A 6,143-nucleotide genomic window follows, 5' to 3' on the forward strand; every position below is an offset into this window, starting at 1 on the left:
CTATGAAGAGTGTTGCATATTACAATCAAATTAAGAGATCAGAAATCTAAGTCGCCAATTGAGGTCCGCAAACAGTTCTAGTCAACTTATGTTGATTCTAGTTTTACCTTTAGATGAATTCTCCCAGAAGGATCGAATCAAACCAAATTTAGCTAAAACATTATTTTTTTTCCCTTTAGATGAGTGCTTTTTAATTTATCAAATTCAGACATTGTATTCAATTAAGTTAATCAAATTCATGTTAAAAGTTATCATTAGAACAATTTAATTGACTTGTAATGAAGTTAGTACATAGAAATTACATGAAATAATTGTATTGCAAGCTCACCTAAAACAATTTTATTTTTCTATGAAGTATTTTATTCTATTGGTCTGTTATGCCATACAAACTATTCATATGTTATACAGAATAATCACGTTTTGTAGGACTGGACTATTGCAAAAATGTTGATTTATTTGTGTTTGGGCAAAATTTTCACACACTATTTACAACTTTTGCCAAAAGCGAAGTCAAAATTTTTCACACACACTATTTATAGGCTCATTCTACAATGGAGTACCATGATAGCATCAACTATGTACTTTGTATTCAATTTCTAAAGATCAATGTACACATGGTGTGGCCACAGCAGGCTAGGTGCATGCCACAAGGTTAACCTCAGTTGCAATGAAATCTGCTCTATTAATGCAACTAATGTTGTTGTTGATCACTTGCTTACTTATATGAAGTTGCCCTAAAAATGTCTAATTGTTGTTTTCTTCTAATTATGCTCAACGCATCCCTTGTTGGGAAAGAGCTGAGATAGAGCGAACCTGTCCATGGAGGCGCACGACACATTTCAGCTTAAGATGGTCTAGTTAAAAGAGGGTATATCTTTCACCCTTATAGTCACCAATGAGCTACACCGACCATATTTCAGTGGTCCTAGTAGGATACATATTGCAACAAATTTACAGATGGAAGCTTGGGAATGCATTTTGTTTTCTATATCTTGGTGAACAAGAGGATGCTGGCAACATTTATCTGTGATACGAACGATGTGCCATAGTCACCATAGCAGTTCCCTGTCGATTCTGATGTCGTACGCATACTTGTATCGTACTAGTAGTGTATTTGACACACATATATATATATATATATAGTATGTGGTTATTACAATATTATCTGTAAGTGTTGAACATTAGAGATTTCATAAACTGACCAATGTTTTTAAAATATGATATATATGATTCTACCATACTACTTTCAATTCTAAAGTGTGACGGCAACCAAATGCCACACCATTCTTGAATCATTTCTCTCTTTGTTTGCATCGATATAGCCTTCATATTAGTTATGTATGTGCTGCGATGTGCTTTTTGCATAACAGTGAGTTGATATCGCCAATTTTTATGCTAAGATATGTTCTCTTCTTCGATCTATTGGAATCCAGTCTTTGTTTACTTTCAAAACTGGAATAAAACCTGGTTGCATACATTCTTTATGTTGCATCGACATAAACCTATATTACAATCTATATGTCTAATGTAAGTTTTGTCTCCTATAATGTATATAAAATGTATTAGTTTTATCTCGCGGAACTTAGTTAGTGTACAAATTTCAACCTACTATTAGTCCTCATGCTCATACCAATGTATTTAAGAAAAAAGAATATTCAGACATATAACAGTTGAGTACATGAACACATTCATATCATTCATTTTCATTAACTGAAACTGATGTGGCAAATCCTCACAAAGGCAAATTACATCGATAGAAAAGATGAAATGGTGATACATAGTTATGGACGGTACAACCATTAATTCCTTCCGCGGCCATGACCATCACAAAGAGCACCTCCTCTGCCTCGGCTACCGCCACCATTGACCCCGCCACCATGACTGCAGCAGCGTCACCACCTAACCCATCGTCATCCGCAACAGCCACGCTAGCATCACCGACCCGAGGGTCGCCAACTCCACGCCCATGGCCACGACCGTGACCATGCCCATGACCACGACCCCCGTGAACACTCCAACCAGGATCGTACACCAATTCGAAGATTTCGTTGAGGTTCTCTTCTTGTCGCGCCTAGATCTCTTCCTGAAACTTGGCCATTGCCTGAGCCTCTTCCTCCTCCTCCTCGGCGTGCAGCCGGCAAATCTCCCGCAACACCATACACGATTCCTCCCAACACTCCAAAAGCGGTTCATCCGGCGGAACCCCGTGTTCGCCGTTGTCCACCATTGATGTACAAGTGGAGAGTGAATTAGAGAGGATATGGTGATGCAGCAAGGAACTACCCCACAAAGTACTCTAATTATATGTGACCGTCATTAACTACAAGAGGCAAGTGGACTAGTCAAATGTCCCGTCTTCCCATACTATGTTGGATTGTGCACATGCATCATTCATACTACGATACCTATTCGGTTCATTGGCACAAAACTTACTCTTAAAATCTTATAGTGAAAACTTAATTGCTCCATTATCTCTTCATACATGTAAATCGACCATTGATATTACGGTACCTATTGTTTATTATATCCCAGTCATATGCACTTTGACCAACTCCAAAATTACAAACAAATTGTTTCTCATCCTTATAATCACAATTTATTTTGAATATGTTTTGTATTTGCCGCGCTAAAGTTAATTTGTGCTGTTTTTAAGTAATTGTATATCGTTATCTTATCAACATCATCCACAAGTGAAGTTATATTGCAATTCAAATCAATCGTTCTTCCCACGTCACATACTATCTTAATTTAGTTTTTAAAATATTTTTATAAGTAAATTATTTCCTATCATCTTGTAACATACACTCTTGAAATAAATAACAAATCAATTTTCCTCTTTGTCCATATATGCACATCTTTGGATCTATCTTTTTGTAGTCAGATCATTTTGAAATACAAATACAGGAAATTCGATCATACATATGCTCTACTTCAACCAACATATATTTATTATATGGTCAAAAATATACTCCTTAAATCACAATTAATTTTATTGTTTTTATTTATTCTAATTTTTCCATCATGCGCCTATCGTTTGCTATTTATAGACAAGTGTTTTGGGTTCAGGCTTTAGGGCTTAAGGTTTAGGGTTTAACATTTACGGCTTAGATTTTAGATTTAGGGTTTAAGGATTAGGATTTAGTGTTCAAATTTAGGATTTAGTGCTTAGAGTTTAGGGTTGGGGTTTAAGGTTTATACCTTAGAACTTTCTACTTCTTCGCTATATTCTAAATTAATCATGGCCTTCGGGAGTTAGGGTCCAGGTTAGGTTTAGGTTTAGGGTTTACATCAGTGAGATATTTAATATCAGCAAAATTCTTTAGTCCTTAGTGGTTAGAATGTTCAGATTACAGTGTAGACGGAAGCGTTGTTCCCTGTTTACTGTTCTGTTTGAGAATGTACATTCAGTTTTAGTGACTTATTTATTCTTGTACATTAAACGATGGCATTGTTGTAGATAATTATTGCTCTACATTCTTCTAAACAAAATCATGGTTGTTTGAAAAAAATCAGCTTCAAGTCAATTTAGCAATCAACTTTCACTATAGTACTATTCTGATATACAGTTTAAGTTTTGGATTAATTTGTTTATAATTTAATTCGTGACCTAGTAACCTAAATTGATGTTTTCTACATGAATAAATGTATAGCAACTGATTTTGTCAAAGTAGTAGTATTCTAGATTATAAACTTGCATTGTTCACAATGTCAATATCTCAAACAATATGTGAAATAATATTATTGTTTAGAAGAACAATAGAATTTTAAAGACATAAACATGATTAATAAGATTGAATTATTATTAAATCCAATCTAGTCGAAACATTCGTCTATCAGAATTATTTTAGCACGATTAATTATTCAGCTATACAAATAAATACAAAAAACAAGTATTATGTTCATCTTAAGTTTCATAAGTTGTAACTTCTTCGTAGATCGTCTGAGCATAAAGTTTCAGCGATTCAAACTTGTCACATGTACTGCAGTTATTGTAGCTGGATTCTAGGATCCAATTCATCCTACTCCAAATCTCGAACACAGAAGTTGTTCCAGGATGAAAATAAAAAAGGATCAAAGAACAACATCAACAACGATATTTTCGGCTTGTACAAGATCGATAACAAAGCAAACCTTTTCAAAGCAGTCTGTACATTTTGAAGCATCATATTTATGCAGGCATTCTTATGTTTGAAGCCCTTTGAATCTGTAAAGAAAGAAGATGATCTCTGTGTTTAGATAAGAAAATAACTTCTCTAAGAAACTTGTCCCTTTTTCTATCTAAATACTGCCGTGTGTTTTCTTATCTTCGAGACCTTCAATATGCAAGGACCGATTCAAAGTCGGCTTAACCGGCCATGGATATCTGTGGAACAGGAAGATAACAAGAAACAAGAACTAAGAAGAACAACAGAACAATGGCTTAATAAACAAATCGTTTTCCCATTCTATATTAGTTCCTATCTTCCTGTTTTCTGTTTTTAAGACCCACACCGAACAGGTAGCAGAGCAGACACCGACATGTATATCGGCTTGATATATGAATAAATCTTACATACGTAAGAAGATGGTCCCAATTCTCTCAACATGCAGAGTGTCAACCTCAATGTCCCATTAAGGACATCTTCAATGGTTGTAAGATAGTTGTTGATAGACTTTGCCAGATAGGATTTTTGATGATGTGTCATACAACAAATGAGGAAAGAGAGGAAGGTTGTATGTACATGAACCAACATATCTTCCACAAGCTCCAATATAGAATGAGAGAGCGCCTTATTTATTATCTCACATCCTATTAGGCAAACTACATACAACCCATTGGAGTTGTTGTATGTTAAGATATTGGTTGATGATATGACATATTTTACCAACAAGCTAACATACAAACTGTTGGAGATGCCCTAAGCAATTCATTTAAGTCTTCTCTCCCACAAAGCCATGCAAAATCTGCCACATAAGTGAGTCATGCACTTAACTTATAAATTACAATTATTTTTTGCATTAGTCTATGCATGTAACTTTGCCACATCGTATATTCATGTTAATCATCCTTCACAATTTTGTTCGAAATGACATTTTCGACTATAATTTAAAAGTTTTTATTTTATTTTTATACACTTTCTTTTATTGATTTTTAAGTTTATATTTTCTTTTCATTAGATTTAGTTATTTTTGTCAACTACTTGCGCATTTTTTAACAAAATTACCGCAACAATGCGGGGGGAGAGAGTCATCCTCACCACTCTATTTACCGAAAAAGAGTTGCCCCCCGCTTTATATTATAAAGCAACGACCACACGATACAAATGCTGGAGCCACAGCACACGCAAGCCCAAAAAAAACAAAAAAAGGAACTGAAGAGAAAATAATGCCAACAACGGCGGATCAATGAAAACGATGAGGACCCGCAACCACCGCGCCCACCGGAAAATACCACCACGCTCCTAGCATTCCGGACCGCCGCATACCAAACAACACCCTCAAGAAAGATCACGACGATGACGACGCTGTTGCCCCGGACATGTCCTAGGGTTTCCCCCGGTACACGAGGGGTGAGGTGGAAGGGGTATGCCCGACGCCCTTCAGGAAGGCACGGCGGCGCCCACGAGCGTCACCGCGTCGGTGCCGGCCCGGCCGACAAGGATTTCTCCCGACCACCAACCAACCACGACCCCAGACAATCCATCCCGCGCCACCAAACACACCGCCCACCAACTTGTGCCACCACGCTCGAGCAGTCTCCATCGCCGTCTCACCATGGCAAACGAAACGGGACCGACGAAAACAAGACGACGCAACCGGGAACCAGGAGCGGCAACATCAGCAGTCTCGCGGGAGGGGACATCCTCCACCGCCCCCGGCGGGATCCGGCCGGACGCAGCACAGGGGCAAACCGGGCCACCCCTGGCCCAGCCGAGCCCGAAACGGGCTCGCGAAGCCCCCGTCGCCGCGCTGCAGAACGCGAGCCATCGTCGCCACCACCCCCCGCACGAGTCACGCCCCCGACCCGCCGGAGACGCCGCAAGCAGACCAGGCCAGGCCCGCCCAGACCCAGATCGAGCACAAAAGGGCCTAGATCTGGGCCGGGAAGGCCCGCCGCTAGCCACCGCGTCGCCCCGCCGCCAAGCGGCCGCGCCACCGCCCTC

The sequence above is a fragment of the Triticum dicoccoides genome, chromosome 1A (genome assembly GCF_002162155.2).
Source record: "Triticum dicoccoides isolate Atlit2015 ecotype Zavitan chromosome 1A, WEW_v2.0, whole genome shotgun sequence".
Taxonomy (NCBI): domain Eukaryota; kingdom Viridiplantae; phylum Streptophyta; class Magnoliopsida; order Poales; family Poaceae; genus Triticum; species Triticum dicoccoides.